The sequence below is a fragment of the Arachis hypogaea genome, chromosome 18 (genome assembly GCF_003086295.3).
Source record: "Arachis hypogaea cultivar Tifrunner chromosome 18, arahy.Tifrunner.gnm2.J5K5, whole genome shotgun sequence".
Classification (NCBI taxonomy): domain Eukaryota; kingdom Viridiplantae; phylum Streptophyta; class Magnoliopsida; order Fabales; family Fabaceae; genus Arachis; species Arachis hypogaea.
In genome coordinates this window covers 52,953,000-52,975,585 of record NC_092053.1, presented here as the reverse complement: position 1 = coordinate 52,975,585, position 22,586 = coordinate 52,953,000, and the positions used below count along the sequence as shown (strand labels likewise).

General features: G+C 38.7%; 1 non-coding gene across 1 annotated transcript; it reads left to right on the top strand.

Moving 5' to 3' along the window:
- The first annotated feature begins 14,116 nt into the window (after window positions 1–14,116).
- On the top strand, window positions 14,117–14,224 carry LOC112773558 (small nucleolar RNA R71). Its single transcript, XR_003188103.1, has one exon. It is a non-coding gene; the product is annotated as a small nucleolar RNA R71 (small nucleolar RNA).
- Window positions 14,225–22,586: the final 8,362 nt, after the last annotated feature.

Genomic DNA, 22,586 nt, shown 5'->3' with positions numbered 1-22,586 from the left:
AACCCAATCACTCCCAAGAACCACCACCTTAATATTTGCCATCTTCATATCCATCAATCCAAGAGCACTATGATCCTACTTATGATAGCTGAGTGCAACAAGAATCAAGTGATCGTCTCACGGAAACATGTGCAAAACTTTAAGCAACCCTTCGCCAACTGGATCAAGCGATAAATCGATTACCTTCCTGACGTTTGGACACTCAAGGAACCCCCATGACCTTATGTGGGCAATCTAATGAAGAACGTAGCATGAAGGAGATATTAGAAACTCCGGTGGACAGTGAGCAGCACGATTTTATATTGAAACAATTGGAAGAAGCTACTCCTGCCATTGAGGAGGAAGAAGTGGTTGAAGACTTAGGAGATGCGGAACCTCCATGGGAAACTCAAGTTATAGAGCCTCCTTCCAAGGCGATTGAAATTGATGCTGAGGAGGGTGTACAACCTCCAAGGCATACCATAGTTGAAGACTTGGAAGAGGTTGGTGAAGAGATGGAGATTCAAGAAGAAGAAGCACAACCTCCCATGCCCTTGGAAAGCAGTGAAGAGGAGATTGAATTAGAAGAAGGCTACCAAGAGGAAGAGGTTGAAATTGAAGAAGCTTACAAGGAGGTGGAAGTTGTCAGAGAAGAGCCCAAGGGAGTGGAGCTTGCAAATTCGTTAGAAATACCTCCCCCTAAGTTGCCATCATCCTTCACAACATTCAAGTGGGTAAAATTCATATCCCTTAGCTTTCTTATTCCACTTGAATATGGGCTACTGGAGACGGATGGTCAACTTAGATCTCTTTGTAGCATTAAGAGTAAGAGGAAGATGGTCAGTGGTAAGAATTGTCCTACAAGGTTCTTTATGGTTGGAAGCTTTCAGTTTAAACACAAAGGTTAGTGTAAAGCTCAATTGAATGGGTCTAGGAAGTTGTTTGGACGCTTCAGTGAGAACTCTAAAGCTGAACCACCCGGATGGAATCATGATGATCAACAAGAAGATGGGTGCAAAAGCAAGATTTGGGACCCCAGAATTCATTCTGGCAATCAACACTCTTGGGGCCTTGTCACTTGCTTTAACTTACTTGAAGGCTTTCTGCGCCTAGTTTGGGATCCTGGAGGCTACTGGAAGTACAAACATTGGTGGAGATTCCTGGATAAGTTCAAGCACAAGTCACCATAACAGGGAGCTCATCAAATGTCCAACTTAAGGACTTTAACTAAAAGTGCTAGGTGGGAGACAACCCACCATGGTATGATCGTTCCTTTTTCATTTTTATTTAGTTTTATTTGTTTTCGAGTTTTATTTTATTTTATTTTATTGAACCTAGAATTTTGCATAACATTCATATTAGCATTGCATTCTGCATACTACATTATTATAAAAAAAAAACACGCACGCGACGCGGCAGCGTCGCTGACGTGTCCGCGTCACCAGTGCATTTTGAAGAAAAGAATTGAACAGAGAGTCACGTGAGAGTGTGGCTGGAGGCGTGCCTTTGGCACAAATCACCCCATGCGACCGTGTCACCGACGCGACCGCGTCACTTGGGAACATTGGCCTCCCACGCGACCGCGTCACCCACGCGACCGCGTGCCTTGGATTTCGACGTGAAAAGGGTGCACGACCGAAAGTTGTGCTAGAGTGGTGCTGGATTGGTGCTGAACGCATAATTCTTCCCACGCGGACGCGTGACCGACGTGACCGCGTCATATCCTCATAATGGCCACTCACGCAATCGCATGCCCCACGTGATCGCGTCACCCTGGATTTTGGCAATACTAAGTTTCGAACAGAGAGTTGTGCGAGCGCGAGGCTCCCCTCGCGCCAGTAGCATAAAATGTGTCACGCGACCGCGTGACCGACGCGACCGCGTCAATCCGTATAAGTGCAAGTCACGCGACCGCGTGCCCCACGCGTCCACGTCGCTTGCGCCGCACAGCTTATCCCAATTGGCCAAATATCTTATCTTTTCTTCCCCAATCCTAATTTTTCCTCCCTCCTTTCTTCCTTACTTCTTCTTCCCTTCTTTCCCTTCTCATTCTTCTTATTTTTCTTTTTATTTTAATTTATTTGCATACTTTCATTCATTGCATTATTTTCATTGGCGTTAGAAATTTATTTGGGTCATTATTTTCTATATTTTTGTGGATTATTAAACGAATTGTTTGACAATTATATATTACTTTTTAAAGGGTTGCTTGCATGCTCAATTTAATACTTTCAATAGCTTATTTACCATGCTTGCTATGTGTTTGTGAAAAAGCCCGTATGGCATTGTGCACTTTTTTTCGATTTTTTTCTATCTACCACTCTAAATGCTTGCTTTTCACAAAACCCTTTCTATATTATTTTATTTAAATATAATTGTCCTTACAAACATGTTGTTAGTTTGAAAGACTTGGTAATATAACTTGGACATTGAATGCTTGATCTATGCTACTCATGCCTTTGCCAACATGCCAATAAACATCTTGCATTTAGAGCATAGTTTAGAGCTCGAACACACAAAACCTATGAGATTTTGAGCCTATTTGAATTGGTTGCATTTTATCAACTAAAATTTTGTTTTAGTGTGTATTTTTCTCTCTAAAATTGTGATCTTTGTCTTGCTTAATTCTATATTTCCATGGTTTGATGTATGTATACACTTACATGATTGAGGCCTTTGTTTCACTGAGCTTACATACCCATATGGCCTTACCCTTTCATTATTCTTTGCAAACCAATGTTGAGCCTATTATACCCCTTTATTCTTTACTTTAGCACATCATTAACTCTAAGCGGAAAATAATAATGTCCTTAATTTGAATCCTTGGTTAGCTTAGACTAGTGAGAGTGCTCATGAATTAAGTATGGGGAAGTGAATTTGGAAACATTTGGTTTGAGAATTGAGTATGTAGAATTTTTCTGAAAATGTGAAAGAAATGTTTTGGACATGATTCATACATCCAATAATTTAGTCATATGCATTGAGAAAAATAAAAGAAAAGAAAAAAAAAAAATATATATATATATATATATATAAAGAAGTGAGAAAAAGAAAAGAAAAAAGAGCAATTAAGCAAAAAGGGGACAAATGCCCCAAAGTAAGTGGTGAAAGCAATGCATATGTACTGTACTTGAATTAAAATGCATGAATATGTGGAAAACATGGTTAATGGATAGTTAGATGTGGTGTTATGATTACATGGATTGTCTAAAGTTAGGTCGAAAGTTTAAGTTAATTAAGGATTCAGATTTTAGTCAACTTGGCCAAATACAATCCTACCTTGACCCTAACCCCATTACAACCCTTAAAAGACCTCTTGATATGTGTATCTGTGCATTAAATTTTTGTTGATTGTTAGATGAAGAGCAAGCCTTAGAGAGCAAGGATAGTAGAGAATTGAGAGAGTCGAACCCTAAACACATGAGTGATTAGAGTGCATACACTTCCAGTGAGGGTTCGATGCTCAATTCCTTGTTCCCTGCTTTCATAAGCTATTTTCTTCTTGCAAGTCTATTTGTACTTCATTTTTATGATTTGAATTAGTGAAATCCAGTTCATATTTATTCTTAAAAGATTTGTTTACTTTTAACCAAGTAGGTAGAAACATTTTTCATGAAGTTGCATTCATATAGATAGGTTGCATTTCATACTTATCTACCATCCCTCTTCATCTTTATAGCTTCTCTTGAGCTCAGCATGAGGACATGCTAGTGTTTAAGTGTGGGGAGGTTGATAAACCACTATTTTATGGTTTATCTTGTGCTCAATTGAGTGGTTTTTATCAACTCTTTACCCACTTATTCATACTATTTGCATGGTTTCACATTTACCTTCCTAATTATGTGCTTTAATTGAAAACATGCTTCTTTGGCCTTTAAATTGCTTATTATTAACCCTCTCTTATCACCATTAGATGCCTTGATATGTGTGTTAAGTGATTTCAGAGATTACAGGGCAGGAATGGCTCAGAGGATGGAAAGGAAGCATGCAAAAGTGGAAGGAATACAAGAAACTGAGAAATTGCTAAGCTGTCCAGTCTGACCTCTTCGCACTCAAACGGCTATAACTTTAGCTACAGAAGTCCAAACGATGCAGTTCTAGTTGCGTTGGAAAGCTAACATCCAGGGCTTCGATTTGATATATAGTTTTCCATAGCTGCCCCGAAGTTATGCGACGCGAACGCGTGAATGACGCGCTCGCATCACATCTGCGAACTTCCATCCGCGCGGACGCATGGACGATGCCTCTGCGTCACTTGCCCGCGACCTGAACGTAACAGAAATCGCAAGGAGCAATTTTTGGGCTGCTTTTGACCCAGTTTTCAGCCCAGAACACACAGATTAGAGGGTATAAAGTGGGGGAATGCATCCATTCAGAGCAGAGTCTCCAATTAGTTACTTTTCATGATTTAGATTTAGTTTTGAGGGAGGTTCTCTCCTCTCTCTTTAGGATTAGAATTTAGATTTAGGATTTTATTCGCTTTCAGGATTATCTTTTTATCAGGTTCAACATTCCTTTTTATTTATCTTTTCAATTTAATTTATGAATTCTTCTATGTTACAGATTACTCTTTTGAATTAATGTTAGTTGAGGTATTTCAGTTTATTATTGCTCTCCTTTATTTCTATTACTGTTGCTTCCAATCTGAAGACATTTTTATTCCGGTAGATTTCCTTATTCCCTTTTTGGTCTTGGTTAAGAAATCAGTAACTCAGGAGTTATCAAACTCAAACATGATTTATAATTGTTATCTTTGCTAATTGAATTGAACTTCAATAATCCCAATCTTTCCTTAGGGATTAACTAGGATTTGAGGATCTAACTAATTAGTCACTTGACTTTTCTTTACTTTAAGTAAAGACTAACTGAGTGGAATTAAGATTCAATCTTCATCATCATTGATAAGGATAACTAGGATAGGACTTCTAATTTCTCATACCTTGCCAAAAGTTTATTCTATAGTTATTTATTTACTTTACAGTCTTTTACTTATTTCAATTGCAATTTAAATTACTTGCTCCTTATCTTCAAAACCCCGATTTACAATCTCCATAACCAATAATAAGAACATACTTCCCTGCAGTTCCTTGAGAAGACAACCCGAGGTTTAAATACTTCGGTTATCAATTTATTTAGGGGTTTGTTACTTGTGACAACCAAAACGTTTGTACGAAGGGATTTCTGTTGGTTTAGAAACTATACCTACAACGCGACTGTTTTTATAAAATTCTTTCCTGGCAAAAATCCTAACGTCAAAGCTCCCCAAAACCTTGACGTGAATCAGGGATCACGGTCCGACACTATGCTCGACGGTACATCGTGCAACCTTACTATCTCCTTTATATACAACCTTGCTAACTCTCCCATAGAACAGTTTACTCGAATAGGCAGAAAATGAGCGGATTTGGTTAAGCGATCCTCGATCACCTAAATCGCATCAAATCCCGACCTACTCCTTGGTAAACCGGTCACAAAATCCATTGCAATTCCTCCCCTCTTCCATTGATGAATTTCAAGAGACTGTAGCTTTCCCAATGATTTCTGATGCTCTACCTTCACCTTCTAACACGTCAAACACTTGGATACCGTTGAAGCTACATTACCTTTCATCCTAGGCCACCATAACATCTTTTTTAGGTCTTAATACATCTTCGTGCTTTCTGGATGAATAGAAAACCCACTGATGTGAGCCTCTGATAATAAGTCTTGCCTCAAATTCCCGACATCCATTATGCAAATTCTCCCCTTATGTCTCCACAACCCTTCATCTTCCTTGGTGTATTCTCCAAGCCTCTTCTCACCAACTAGTTGGAACAATTACTGAAGCTTCTGCTCATCTTGCTGAGCCTTTTGAATCTCCGTCTTAAACGTACTTAAAATCTGCAACTGATTTAAACAAGCTCTTCCGGCGACTTCACCAATATCCAACTTAAGATCCACAAACTTATCCACTAACTCCTCCTCCTTAATTCTCATTCAAGCAATTGTCAAGGTCCTTCGAATCAATACGTCTACTACCACATTTCGGGGTTGCATCAACACGTAACCCAAACCCTTCACAGAAGCATCACAATACATTTTGAACATTTTATGCAATTCCGGCAAGATTAAAACAAGTGATGAAGTTAACTTCTACTTCAAGGTCTGAAAACTCTCTCGTCTTCTGCTGCATCACTCTGATTATCGTCGTTAAGAATCCAAAATTTTTTTTCCTTAAACCAAATACCAATTTTGTAGTATTTTTCAAAACCTTTAAAACAAGTTCAATCTAAATGAGTCCATTGTTAAAACCTTATCAAAAGAGTCAAAAAAATTTTATTTGTAAATCAATCATTTTGAAGCACGATTTTTCCTAGATTCATTAGAATCCTTAAACCAGAACCTTTCAATTTGAATCCCTTTTGTTAAGCTAAAAATTACAACCAGAATCACAAGTTAACAAAATCTTAGGACTCACTTTCCCTTTTAAATTGTATCATTTGATCGAAAGTTCCAATCCCAGTTTTAAAACCAAAACATTCAAACCAGCATTCCAGTCCAAGTTTTCTTTAAAAGAATCAATCTAAGCTTTAAAATTTTTCTCAACGCAAACGACGACAGTCTATGCTACGAAGATAAGTTGGGGTTTGGCCATCGGCTTCATAATTACCTCAACCCTGTTGTTGTGATCGACCCACCTCATGTGTTCTTCGGTGTGTACAATCTTTAACCAATTATTCGAATGGTAGTTCCCACACTCCTGACATTTCATATCAGGGGAGTAAGCTCTTGACCGCTTCCCTTTACCATATCTCTTGAAGTTTTGTCCCCTTGGTCCAAGGTAATCGTTGTGTTCCCTACTAGTATTTCCTCTATGAGTGTCTCTTGACGAGGCTACCGTCCTTGCATATTCTTTGACAACCCTCGCCTTGTCCACCAATTCAGAGAACCTCCTAATCTCCAATGGAGCCACGACACACCTGATAACTTCCCCCAGCCCTACTTTGTATTTGACACATTTCCATCCTTCATAGGACTCAGGGGCACCCTGACTTATTCTTGAGAACTTACAAAGTTCCTCAAACTTACTAGTGTATTTAGCTATAGTCATGGACCCTTGCTTCAACTGTAAGAACTCTAACTCTCTGGCCTCCTTTATTGACTCAAGAAGGTACTTCTTGTAGAAAGCTTCCTCGAATACTGCCCAGGTAATGTTCACGTTTTGTTGGTGTAGAAGTCAGCACTCTCCTTGCCAGCATTGCTAAGCTTCTCCCACTAGTTGATAAGTCGCATGCTCTACGAACTGGTCATACGGCACATGTTGAGTTAGCAATGCACGCTCCACAGCTTGGAACCAGTTGTTTGCTTCAGTATGGTTTGTCGAACCCTTGAAAATTGGCGGGACAACTTTCCGAAAAGCAGCTAGAATTCTCGGAACACCTCTCAAGTTGCCCTCAACACCCTCTCCATTTTTGTTTCTGCTTCCGGCCGGTTGATCTAACCTCTGCACAACTTGCAGAGTCACAGCAGCATTCGCTTCCATGGTGTTCGCCAGATTCACCATCGCCACCATGAACTCGGCATGCTTATTAGCTGGTTGCTCATTCCTACTCTCTCGTGAACGTGCTCCACCTCATCCGCGAGTGGCCATTGGGTTCCTGTCTACATCAAATAATCGATATCGAGGTGATCAGTCTCAATATCAAAAGCCTAGTGTTTAAATTATCCCCAAATAGACACTCACAAACAAGCATGCTATGCATATATCAAGCAAATTACCTAATAGCATCAAAGAAAAGACAGACAGAGTATGTAATGAAGCACAATCGGTCCATCCCTCAGGTTCACAAGGACGAACTGCTCTAATAACACTAAATGTAACACCCTAATTACCTTAAGCCTTACTTCTAGCCGTAAGGCAAAGGTTAGTCATGGGTTACGACAGTTCTAAGGCTTATACATATTTATATATATAGAAGGAAATAATATATATTCTAGAAGCCCGATGAAGAATATAAGTCAAAGCAGGATTTCAAAAGCGCAAAAACGTACTAACGAAGCTACTCGTTTAAGGCACAAGAAACAGATATAAGATAACATAGATAGGTATATAATAATCATAAGAAACTAGCCACGGCTCACAGAGTTTAAGCCGGCTAGCCATACACAGACGACTAGAAACTAAAGTTTTAAAAGAGCTTATACAAGTTTTGTTCTCTCAAATACATGCCTCTAGGTAAAACAAAATACAAAAGATGAGAGATATATAAATAAAGTAAATCAAAAAGACTTCAAGAGTAACAGATCCTAAGCTGGTGTCACCATCCAAAGCAACTCACCGAGGTGGGTTGAGACCTGCATCTGAAAAACACAACAGAAATATGGTATGAAAACCCGAGATTCTCAGTTTGGTAACAGTACTCAGTGGTGTAGGATATAAGACCCCAGGACGCCAAAGGCAATCCTAAGCTCCATACCCATCACAGATTCATCTTAGACATACTAGAACGATAAGGCGCAAACATATAAAACCTTAACAAAACTTAAGACCTTAGCATATGGTGTGCGAAATTGTGATCATTCCATTCCTTGGTAATGGCGCTAAAAACTCAATACGCACGTTCTTGATCTTATATCTATTTCACAACTTCGTACAACTAACCAGCAAGTACACTGGGTCGTCCAAGTAATAAACCTTACGTGAGTAAGGGTCGATCCCACGGAGATTGTCGGCTTGAAGCAAGCTATGGTCACCTTATAAATCTCAGTCAGGCGGATTCAAATGTATTAAGAGATTATACTGAACGAAAATTAAAATAGGATAGGGATACTTATGTAATTCATTGGTGAGAATTTTAGATAAGCGTATGGAGATGCTTTCGTTCCTCTGATTTCTGCTTTCCTGCTGTCTTCATCCAATCAATCCTACTCCTTTCCATGGCAAGCTTTATGTAGGGCATCACCGTTGTCAATGGCTACATCCTATCCTCTCTGTGAAAAGGTTCCAAATGCTCTGTCACGGCACGGCTAATCATCTGTCGGTTCTCGATCATACTGGAATAGGATCTATTGATCCTTTTGCGTCTGTCACTACGCCCAGCACTCGCGAGTTTGAAGCTCGTCACAGCCATCCCTTCCCAGAACATACTCGGAATACCACAGACAAGGTTTAGACTTTCCGGATCTCAGGAATGGCCATCCATGGGTTCTAACTTATACCACGAAGACACTAATAACTCAGACTCGGTCCCCTGTATTAGATATCCAAGAGATACCCATTCAATCTAAGGTAGAACGGAAGTGGTTGTCAGGCACGCGTTCATAAGTTGAGAATGATGATGACTGTCATGATCATCACATCCACCATATTGAAGTGCGAATGAATATCTTAGAAGCGGAATAAGTTGAATTGAATAGAAAAACAGTGGTACTTTGCATTAATCTTTGAGGAACAGCAGAGCTCCACACCTTAATCTATGGTGTGTAGAAACTCTACCGTTGACAAATACATAAGTGAAAGGTTCAGGCATGGCTGAATGGCCAGCCCCCATGATCTAAGAACTAAACGTCCCCAGATGTAAATACAATAGTAAAAAGTACTATTTATACTAGACTAGCTACTAGGGTTTACAGAAGTAAGTAATTGATGCAGAAATTCACTTCCGGGGTCCACTTGGTGTGTGCTTGGGCTGAGCTTGAAGTTTACACGTGGAGAGGTCACTCTTGGAGTTGAACGCCAGTTCGTAACGTGTTTCTGACGTTGAACTCCACTTTGCAACTTGTTTCTGGCGCTGAACGCCAGACTACAACATGGAATTGGCGTTCAACGCCAGTTTGCGTCGTCTAAACTCGGGCAAAGTATGAACTATTATATATTTCTGGAAAGCCCCTGGATGTCTACTTTCCAACGCAATTGGAAGCGCGCCATTTGGAGTTTTGTAGCTCCAGAAAATCCACTTTGAGTGCAGGGAGGTCAGAATCCAACAGCATCTGCAGTCCTTCTTCAACCTCTGAATCTGATTTTTGCTCAGGTCCCTCAATTTCAGCCAGAAAATACCTGAAATCACAGAAAAACACAAAAACTCATAGTAAAGTCCAGAAATGTGATTTTTAATTAAAAACTAATCAAAATATACTAAAAACTAACTAAATCATACTGAAAACTATGTAAAAACAATGCCAAAAAGCGTATAAATTATCCGCTCATCACAACACCAAACTTAAATTGTTGCTTGTCCCCAAGCAACTGAAAATCAAATAGGATAAAAAGAAGAGAATATACTATAAATTCCAAAATATCAATGAAACATAGCTCCAATCAGATGAGTGGGACTTGTAGCTTTTTGCCTCTTGAATAGTTTTGGCATCTCGCTTTATCCATTGAAGTTCAGAATGATTGGCATCTATAGGAACTTAGAATTCAGATAGTGTTATTGATTCTCCTAGTTCAGTATGTTGATTCTTGAACACAGCTACTTTATGAGTCTTGGCCGTGGCCCTAAGCACTTTGTTTTCCAGTATTACCACCGGATACATAAATGCCACAGACACATAACTGGGTGAACCTTTTCAGATTGTGACTCAGCTTTGCTAAAGTCCCCAATTAGAGGTGTCCAGGGTTCTTAAGCATACTCTTCTTTTGCTTTGGACCTTGACTTTAACCGCTCAGTCTCAAGTTTTCACTTGACACCTTCACGCCACAAGCACATGGTTAGGGACAGCTTGGTTTAGCCGCTTAGGCCAGGATTTTATTCCTTTAGGCCCTCCTATCCACTGATGCTCAAAGCCTTGGGATCCTTTTTATTACCCTTGCCTTTTGGTTTTAAGGGCTATTGGCTTTTTGCTCTTGCCTTTTGGTTTTAAGAGCTTTTGGCTTTTTCTGCTTGCTTTTTCTCTCCTTTTTTTTGCCATTTTTTTTCTTTTTTTTTTCGCAAGCTTTCTGTATTCACTGCTTTTTCTTGCTTCAAGAATCAATTTTATGATTTTTCAGATTATCAGATAACATTTCTCCTTATCATCATTCTTTCAAGAGCCAACATATTTAACATTCTTAAACAACAACTTCAAAAGACATATGCACTGTTCAAGCATTCATTCAGAAAACAGAAAGTATTGTCACCACATCAAAATAATTAAACTAGTTTCAAGGATGAATTCGAACCATGTACTTCTTGTTCTTTTGTTTTTAAAACATTTTTCATTTAAGAGAGGTGATGGATTCATATTCACTACTTTAAGGCATAGACACTTAGACACTAATGATCATGTAATAAAGACACAAACATAGGTAAACATTTAACATAAGAAAACGAAAAACAGAAGACTTAAGAACAAGGAATGAGTCCACCTTAGTGATGGTGGCGTTTCCTTCTTGAGGAACCAATGATGTCCTTGAGCTCTTCTATGTCTCTTCCTTGTCTTTGTTGCTCCTCCCTTATTGCTATTTGATCTTCTCTAATATCATGGAGAATGATGGAGTGCCCTTGATGTTCCACCCTTAGTTGCTCCCTATAATTGTGTGGAGGAAAATGTATCCCCTGAGGTATCTCAGGGATCTCTTGATTTGCAGTCAAATGTTCTACCACTGAGCTATAGACCCTTGAGATAAATCTCTCCGTCTCCTATGACTCGGAGGTGGAAGCTTTTGTCTTCCCTTTCCTCTTTCTAGAGGTTTTTCTGGCCTTAGGTGCCATCAATGGTTATGGAAAAACAAAAAAAAAACTATGCTTTTACCACACCAAACTTAGAATGTTGCTCGCCCTCGAGCAAAAGAAGATAGAATAGTAGAAGAAGAAGAAGATATGGATGAGATGGAGGGATGTGTGTATTCGGCTATATGGGTGGGCTTGGGTGGGAAAGAGATTTTGAATTTTGAAGGTAGGTGGGGTGTATGGATGTGAGTGGTGAATGGAAAACAGAAGGGATGACTGTGAATGGAGAGAGAGAGGGTGATATAGGATTATGAGGAGGGAAGGTGAGTGGAGGTATATGGGGATCCTGTGGGGTCCACAGATCCTGAGGTGTCAAGGATTTACATCCCTGCACCAATTAGGCATGTAAAATGCCTTTGCATGCATTTCTGGCGTTTAGACGCCGAAGTGATGCTTATTCTGGGCGTTCAACGCCCATATGCAGCATATTTCTGGCGTTGAACGCCAGCTTCATACTTATATCTGGCGTTCAGCGCCATCTCCATGGTCTGTTCTGGCGTTGAACGCCAGCCAGATGCTCCTTACTCGCGTTTAAACGCCAGTAAGTCCTTCCTCTAGGGTGTGATTTTTCTTCTACTGTTTTTGATTCTGTTTTTAATTTTTGGATTTATTTTGTGACTCCACATGATCATGAACCTAATAAAACATGAAAGAACAATAAAAATAAAAATAAAATTAGATAAATAAAAATTGGGTTGCCTCCCAACAAGCGCTTCTTTAATGTCAATAGCTTGACAGTGGGCTCTCATAGAGCCACACAGGTGATCAGGTCAATTTTATAGACTCCCAACACAAAACTTAGAGTTTGGATATGCGAGTTCAACACCAAACTTAGAGTTTGGTTGTGGCCTCCCAACACCAAACTTAGAGTTTGACTGTGGGGGCTTTAGTTGACTCTGTAGTGAGAGATGCTTTTTATGCTTCCTCTCCATAGTTACAGAAGGAGATACTTGAGTTTCAAACATAAGATTGTCCTCATTAAGCTGAAGGATCAATTCTCCTCTGTCCACATCAATCACAGCTTTTGCTGTGGCTAGGAAGGGTCTTCCAAGGATGATGGATTCATCCTCATCCTTCCCAGTGTCTAGGATTATGAAATCAGTAGGGATGTAAAGGTCTTCAACCTTTACTAACATGTCCTCTACTAGTCCATAAGCCTGTTTTCTTGAGTTGTCTGCCATCTCTAGTGAGATTCTGGCAGCTTGTACCTCAAAAATTCCCAGTTTCTCCATTACAGAGAGTGGCATGAGGTTTATTCCTAACCCCAGGTCACATAGAGCCTTCTCAAAGGTCATGGTGCCTATGGTACAAGGTATTAGGAACTTTCCAGGATCCTGTTTCTTCTGAGGCAATGTCAGTTGATCCAGATCACTCAGTTCATTGATGAGCAAGGGAGGTTCATCTTCCCAAGTCTTATTACCAAATAGTTTGGCATTCAGCTTCATGATTGCACCAAGGTACTTGGCAACTTGCTCTTCAGTAACATCCTCATTCTCTTCAGAAGAAGAATACTCATCAGAGCTCATGAAGGGCATAAGGAGGTTCAATGGAATCTCTATGGTCTCTAAATGAGCCTCAGATTCCTTTGGTTCCTCAAAGGAAAACTCCTTGTTGATCACTGGACGTCCCAGGAGGTCTTCCTCCTTGGGGTTCACGTCCTCCCCTTCCTCCTTGGATTCGGCCATGATGGTTATATCAATGGCCTTACAATCTCTCTTTGGATTCTCTTCTATATTGCTTGGGAGAGTACTAGGAGGGGTTTCAGTGATCTTCTTACTCAGCTAGCCCACTTGTGCCTCCAAATTTCTAATGGATGACCTTGTTTCATTCATGAAACTCAGAGTGGCCTTAGATAAATCAGAGACTAAATTTGCTAAGCTAGATGGATTCTGCTCAGAATTCTCTGTCTGTTGCTGAGTGGATGATGGAAAAGGTTTACTATTGTTAAACCTATTTCTTCCACCATTATTAAAGCCTTGTTGAGGCTTTTGTTGATCCTTCCATGAGAAATTTGGGTGATTTCTCCATGACGGGTTATAGGTGTTCCCATAGGGTTTACCCATGTAATTTACCTCGGCTATTGCAGGGTTCTCAGGACCATAAGCCTCTTCTTCAGAAGATGCCTCTTGAGTACTGTTGGATGCAGCTTGTATTCCATTCAGACTCTGAGAAATCATATTGACCTGCTGAGTCAATAGTTTGTTCTGAGCCAATATGGCATTCAGAGCATCAATTTCAAGAACTCCCTTCTTCTGAGGCGTCCCATTACTCACAGGATTCCTCTCAGAAGTGTACATAAACTGGTTGTTAGCAACCATGTCAATAAGTTCTTGAGCTTCTGTAGGCGTTTTCTTTAGGTGAATGGATCCACCTGCAGAAGTATCCAATGACATCTTAGCTAATTCAGACAGACCTTCATAGAATATATCCAGGATGGTCTATTCTGAAAGCATGTCAGAAGGACACTTTTTGGTCAGTTGCTTATATCTCTCCCAAGCTTCATAGAGGGATTCACCTTCTTTCTGTTTGAAGGTTTGAACATCCACTCTAAGCTTACTGAGCTTTTGAGGAGGAAAGAACTTGGCTAAGAAAGTCGTGACCAGCTTATCCCAAGAGTTCAGGCTATCTTTAGGTTGAGAATCCAACCATATTCTAGCTCTGTCTCTCACAGCAAACGGGAAAACCATGAGCCTATAGACTTCAGGATCTACTCTATTAGTCTTAATAGTATCACATATCTGTAAGAATTCAGTTAAGAACTGAAAAGGATCTTCAGATAGAAGTCCATGAAACTTACAGTTCTGGTGCATCAGAGAAACTAATTGAGGTTTCATCTCAAAATTGTTTGCTCCAATGGCAGGGATGGAGATGCTTCTTCCATGTAAATTAGAATTTGGTGCAGTAAAGTCACCAAGCATCTTCCTTGCATTATTATTATTATTATCGGTTGCCATCTCCTCTTCCTTTTCGAAAATTTCTGTAAGGTTGTCTCTAGATTGTTATAATTTAGCTTCTCTTAGTTTCCTCTTCAGAGTCCTTTCAGGTTCAGGGTCTGCTTCAACAAGAATGTTCTTGTCCTTGCTTCTGCTCATATGAAAAAGAAGGAAACAGAAAATAATAATAGGGATCCTTTTTACCACAATATAGAGGTTCCCTTGTGTGAGTAGAAGAAAAGAAGAAAGAGAATGAAGAAGAGAAGAATTCGAACTCAGAAGAGAAGAAGGGGTTCGAATTTTTGGGTGAGGAGAAGTGTTAGTAGATGAATAAATAAATAGAAGGAGATGAGGGAAAGGGAATTTCGAAAATTAATTTTTGAAAAGAAGTTGATGATTTTCGAAAATTAAAGGAGAATTAAAATTAAAATTAAAATTTAAACAATTAATTAACTAAAAAGAATTTTTTAAAAAAAAGGGAGGTATTTTCGAAAATTAGAGAGGGATAGTTAGTTAGGTAGTTTTGAAAGAGATAAGAAACAAACAAAAAAGTTAATTAGTTAGTTGAAACAAATTTTGAAAATCAATTTTTAAAAGATAAGAAGATAAGAAGTTAGAAAAGATATTTGAAAAAGATATGATATGAAAAGATATGATTAGAAAGATATGATTTTGAAAAAGATAGGATAAAAAAATATATATTTTTGAAGAGATATGATTGAAATTAATTTTGAAAAAGATTTGATTTTTAAAATCACAATTAATGACTTGATTCACAAGAAATCACAAGATATGATTCTAGGACTTAAAGTTTGAATCTTTCTTAACATGTAAGTAACAAACTTGAAATTTTTGAATCAAAACATTAATTGATGATGTGATTTTTGAAAATATGATAAAATAAGAAAAAGATTTTGAAAATATTTTGAAAAATATCTTTGAAATTTTCGAAAATAAATAAAAAAAATGGAAAAGATATGATTTTTGAAAAAGATTTTAAAAAGATGAGATTTTTTTAAAAAAAGATAAGATATTTTTTTTATTTTTGAATTTTTAATGATGAAAGAGAAAAACATGAAAAAGACTCATAACATAAAAATTATGAATCAAAACACACAATGCATGCAAGAACACTATGAATATCAAGATGAACACCAAGAACACTTTGAAGATTATGATGAACATCAAGAACATATTTTTGAAAATTTTTCTATGCAAAGAAAATATGCAAGACACCAAACTTAGAAATCTTTAATGCTTAGACACCATGAATGCAAAAATGCACATGAAAAACAACAAAAGATACAAAACAAGAAAACATCAAGATCAAACAAGAAGACTTACCAAGAACAACTTGAAGATCATGAAGAACACTATGAATGCATGAATTTTTCAAAATTTTTATGCAAAATTTAAAACATGCAATTGACACTAAACTTAAAATTGACTCAAGACTCAAACAAGAAACACAAGAATATTTTTGATTTTATGATTTTCTAATTTTTTTGGATTTTTTTAAAATTAATGTGAAAAAGAAAAATAAGGATTCCAAAATTTTTAATATGAATTCCAGGAATCTTGCACTCTTAGTCTAAAGCCTCAGTCCAGGAATTAGACATGGCTCACTAGCCAGCCAAGCTTTCAATGAAAGCTCCGGTCCAAAACACTAGACATGGCCAATGGCCAGCCAAGCTTTAGAAGATACAAATCAGTCATATAATAACAAATTTGATTAGCAACAACTAGCTTGCTCTTGTAATGATGATTTGGAAGCCTCAGTCCAAATGAATTTAGACATGGCTTTACAGCCAGCCAGGCTTCAACATGCTTCATGAAACACTAGAATTCATTCTTAAAAATTTTGAAGAACATAAATTAAAAAATATTTTTTTTTGAAAATAAAACGAAAAAGAAAATTACCTAATCTGAGCAACAAGATGAACCGTCAGTTGTCCAAACTCGAACAATCCCCGACAACGGCGCCAAAAACTTGGTGTGAGAAATCATGATCATTCCATTCCTTGGCAACGGCGCTAAAAACTCAATACGCACGTTCATGATCTTATATCTGTTTCACAACTTCGTACAACTAACCAGCAAGTGCACTGGGTCGTCCAAGTAATAAACCTTACGTGAGTAAGGGTCGATCCCACGGAGATTGTCAGCTTGAAGCAAGCTATGGTCACCTTGTAAATCTCAGTCAGGCGGATTCAAATGTATTAAGAGATTATACTGGACGAAAATTAAAATAGGATAGGGATACTTATGTAATTCATTGGTGAGAATTTCAGATAAGCGTATGGAGATGCTTTCGTTCCTCTGATTTCTGCTTTCCTGCTGTCTTCATCCAATCAATCCTACTCCTTTCCATGGCAAGCTTTATGTAGGGCATCACCGTTGTCAATGGCTACATCCCATCCTCTCTGTGAAAAGGGTCCAAATGCTCTGTCACGGCATGGCTAATCATCTGTCGGTTCTCGATCATACTGGAATAGGATCCATTGCTCCTTTTGCGTCTGTCACTACGCCCAGCACTCGCGAGTTTGAAGCTCGTCACAGCCATCCCTTCCCAGATCCTACTCGGAATACCACAGACAAGGTTTAGACTTTCTGGATCTCAGGAATGGCCATCCATGGGTTCTAACTTATACCACGAAGACACTAATAACTCGGACTCGGTCCCCTGTATTAGATATCCAAGAGATACCCATTCAATCTAAGGTAGAACGGAAGTGGTTGTCAGGCACGCGTTCATAAGTTGAGAATGATGATGACTGTCACAATCATCATATCCACCATATTGAAGTGCGAATGAATATCTTAGAAGCAGAATAAGTTGAATTGAATAGAAAAACAGTAGTACTTTGCATTAATCTTTGAGGAACAGCAGAGCTCCACACCTTAATCTATGGTGTGTAGAAACTCTACCGTTGACAAATACATAAATGAAAGGTTCAGGCATGGCCGAATGGCCAGCCCCCATGATCTAAGAACTAAATGTCCCCAGATGTAAATACAATAGTAAAAAGTCCTATTTATACTAGACTAGCTACTAGGGTTTACAGAAGTAAGTAATTGATGCAGAAATTCACTTCTGGGACCCACTTGGTGTGTGCTTGGACTGAGCTTGAATTTTACACGTGGAGAGGTCACTCTTGGAGTTGAACTCCAGTTTGTAACGTGTCTCTGGCGTTGAACTCCACTTTGCAACTTGTTTCTGGCACTGAACGCCAGACTGCAACATGGAACTGGCGTTCAACGCCAGTTTGCAATTGGAAGCGCGCCATTTGGAGTTCTGTAGCTCCAGAAAATTCACTTTGAGTGCAGGGAGGTCAGAATCCAACAGCATCTGCAGTCCTTCTTCAACCTCTTAATCTGATTTTTGCTCAGGTCCCTCAATTTCAGCCAGAAAATACCTGAAATCACAGAAAAACACACAAACTCATAGTAAAGTCCAGAAATGTGATTTTTAATTAAAAACTAATAAAAATATACTAAAAACTAACTAAATCATACTGAAAACTATGTAAAAACAATGCCAAAAAGCGTATAAATTATCCGCTCATCAGCATATCAAGATGGTAATCTATCTTAAAAGATTTTTACTCTAACCAAACACCGCTGTCCCACAGCCTTCACCAATCTATCCTCCATGCAATCCCATCGCCACCGCCTTCCGAACCTCCTCAATCCCAGTAGAAAACACAATTATATACAATGCAAGTAAATCACAAGTAAAAGCATATAAGGCAAGTAATACAAGTAGCATTTAGGCATGTTATCCAAATAGGCAAATCATTACAAGTCGGCAAAGCATACAAACAGATAGAAGATGCACATGATGAATGCCTACCTTATTGGCTGTGATATCACATTGTTGGTTCAACTGCCAACCCGACACATCTCCATGGAGATGTCGCCCTTCTGAATCATCAATGGGAACCCCCGAGATGTAGTGCTCGGATCACTATCCAGGATTTTGTGCCTGTACGCTCTAGAGATCCGAAGGGATAAGAGCGGGATTCTTTTGCGTCAGACCTCACATCTCAACGTAAGCGAGATTAACCACCGTCCTTACGCCGCCGCCACTATCTCGACAGGCGGGATTAACCACCGTCGCTGCCGGGCGCATAGCATCTCATAATCTCAGTACAAATTAATACTTCAGTGTTTTTCAGAAAACATTTTCAATATACATGGATCCATCATCCCATTCAGAGTCCTCGACTCATCTCAACCACTGTCAATCCAACATCCCTAGTACACCCGAAACCTAAACCTTCGTTTTCTAGATTTTCATAATAATCATCAACTAAAACTCTTAGCTTATTTCCCATATTTTCATACTCAAAATTAAGCCCAAAAGCCTTGAAATGGTGTTATAGAAGCTTACAACCTTGTTGGAAAGGTGAAATAGTTGAAAACAAAGTTTAAGTTTGAGAAACAGGGCGTGTGCGTCCGCACAGGGGTGTGCGCGGGCACGCTCTAGAGAGTTTTAAAATGTGTGCGTATGCACAGGGATGTGCGTATGCACAGGTGTCAAAATTAACAAAGTCTGTACACTAGCACAACCTGTGCCAGCGCCCCCAACAGACTAGCCTCCCCAACGTGTGCGTGCGCACAGGTTGCAATTCTTCATTAGTATGTACGCGCACAAGCTGTGCTAGTGCTGCAAACATCCTGCCTGCATCTGCATGTGCATACGCACAGGTCTGTGCATGCGCATAGATAAAAATTTTTGCAGGGGTGTGTGTACGAACACGGCTGTGCGTGCGCACATACCAAAAAACACAAAATTCTGCCACTCTGTAGAATTTCAGATTTTCAAGACCAACTTTGAATAATCATAACTTCCTCTAGAAAAACCCAAATTTTACAAAATTTATATCAAATTGAAGGGTTTTCAATAAGCTTTAATTTCAAACAAATTTCAATCAATTTTAAAAATCGAGGCAAAAGTTATGATCAAACAAAGTTCACCAAAAACCAACTTTTACCCAAGTTCACAATTTACCAAATTACTTATATTCACAATTTAAACCAACCAATACCACATAGAACCATTCCAAAACTCCAGTTCTCATCAAAACCTACACTTTATGACATTTTGCACCATTTTTTCCACATTTTCCTTCACATACTAATCTCAACCTCATTATCACCTATATCACATATTCACCAATCAACATTATATCACTATCAATTTTTATCATCAACTCAACCATGATTCATATGAATAATCAACAATATCTATTCATCCAATTCCATCATATCCCAACTTCATCATTCGACCACAACAACAACATCAATTCATTATACATCATCAACCCAAACAATCATCAACAACATATAAATTTTCAACCCTATCCTATAGGTCACTAGCCTAAGTGTCCATGAATATTATATACTACATAGAGAAAACCAAAATCATACCTTGGTCGATCCCCAATATGAATGAAAACCCCAAATTGAGCCCAAGATAAGCTTTTAATCACAAACTAAGCCACCAAGAATCTTCAACAAGCATCAACAAGCTCCAAACTCACCATAATCAAGCTATATATATACATAAATCATCACAAATCAACCTAGTGCTCATTATAATTGAAATTTCACAAGAGTTTCAATGCCTCTTACCTTGCCCAACAGTTTTGGAAGCCAACATCAAAATCAATCAAAGGCTAAAGTGTACCTAAACACACAAAAATCACAAAACCTCACTTAGCCAAAACCCTAGATTTTCGAAACTTTGAAGAGAAGAACTGAGAATATTTTATGGTTATCTCTCCAGTTTCTTAGATGGGTTTTGTGGAGCTCTTCACAAGGAACGCGTGGCAGCAAACGGTGCGGCGATTGGAGCTCCGTAGCTCAAGATATGAGCTTGAGAAGATTGAAGTGAATAGTGCTTCTCTCTTCTCCTCTCCCTCTTTTCTTCAGCTGGGTGTGTGTGTGTGTTTGAGTGTGTTATGGGTGTTTGGGTTCATTAAATGAACCTTATATATGTTAGGCTTGGGCCATACTTGGGTTCGGTCCAACCCATTATTATTTTTAGCCCGTTTGGCCCAACTTTGGGCCAAACCTTTAAAATTAACGCCCGGTTTTTTATTTCTAATATTTTTCTAAGGTTCTCGGCTATTTTCACTGCTTCTCGCACAGCACTGAGCAAACTTGAATCGGTTCAATCGGTTTAACTGTCAGTTCGCGATTTTTCACGATTTTTAGCAGAAAATACATTTTCTGACTCGGAAGGACCTACTAAGTCCAAAAATCATATTTAAATTCTCAAATTCTCATCCTAACTTTCCGGAATTTAATTTGGGCACTTAAATAATTTTATTCGTGAAAAATTCGGTTCTTACAATAACTCTTAAAAGGAAAAATAGAAAACACATTTACTAGCATCTAGGATAATACATAGCTAATAGATTATTTGAAAATGTTGCTTTCTCATTGGAAAATTCTGCACTTTCAAAAAAAATTACAGGAAGAAAGAAACTCTAGGTCCAATGCCAAAAATTTGAAATGGAAAAAAAATTCCTTTGTTAAAAAAAACAAAAAAGGGGAATATTATATTAATTTGAGAAATAATAAAATGAGAAATTAATATAGTATTACAATATAATGTATGAGTTGGCGAACTAAACAATATATAAATAGAAATAGGTAAATAAAAAGGATAAAAGTGATAACAAACAGGATAGTTTTATGCTTGAAAACACCCAAAATGAAAGTATTAAAATCTATTGAAATTTTTACGTGTTTTGAAAGTAATCTTGATAGTATTATATTTGATTTCTGAATTGTTATTTTAGCTCAAATATTTTGTAAAATTGTTATATTACTTGTGTATATTTTATCCTAATCCTGAAAATTTCTAATAAAAACCCTATTATCCTAAATTTTCCAATTTACTATCCTAAAATCCTTAAACCTATGTTCAGAAAGAGAAAGAAAGGAAACAGGTGAGCTCGAGGAGGAAAACATAGCTCGAGGGGGAAAACAGAAAGGGAAAAGAAAGGAAGGGAAAAGTGGGAAGACGGGAAAACGGAGAACAGAAAGGGAGACAGAGGACGAGGGAGAAGAAGAGAGGGAAAGGAACAGTGCCGCAGAGCTTGGTGCCACTGCAGAGCTGCCGTCGCAGAGAAGAAAGGGAGAGGCGAACGTGACCCACGGAGGAGAGGGAGGAGCCGCCGTCGAGCCACGCCTCGTCGTCGTTGTTTGTGTATCGTCGTTGTCGTTCGCTAGGGGTGACACGCAAAGAGAAGATGCTAACCTGCACCATCGCGCCTCACTGCCTTCATCGAGCCTTCATCATTGTCGCATCTTGTTCCCGTTGCCAACAGGGTTTGCTGCCGCTACCATTGAGAGAGTGACGCAACAGAGGAGGAGTCGTTCCTCTTCCACCGCCGTCGCTGGAAACCTTAGTTGTTGTCATTCATACGAACGAGTTCGTTGTTCCCTAGTTACCAGAGTCACTGTCTATGAATCCTTTGTTGCTTTAGAATGACCTTGTCTCCGCCTTTAATGTTCCTGAGTACACTATATTTGTTGGAATCGTTACAGCTGGAACTTGTCAACGGGGTAGAGAAACGACTGCACCATCCTCTTCGTTTTGACACTGAACCTCTATTCCTAACCCTGTAACGCTCTCTCTCTTCTTCTATTTGGTATTTTGTTTCTCTGTTATGTTCTTATTTTAATTATGATAGCCAATATCTCTGTTTTACTACTGTGGTGTTGTGTTAGAACTGTCAAAATTGTTGTTGCTGCGAGCGTAACCAGAAATGGTACTACTGCTGTCGTCCCGATTGCGTTGAAATCGCCGCTGCTGCTGCCAATTTAGACTAAACAGGGATTGTTGCGTTAAATTAGCGATTGCGACATCGAGGTAGGGGGTTTAACTTAAACGATTTAATTTAAGAATGCCCACAAATTTTATTGGATAACTGCAAATAGGAATAATAGTTGTAAGTGATTGATTTAT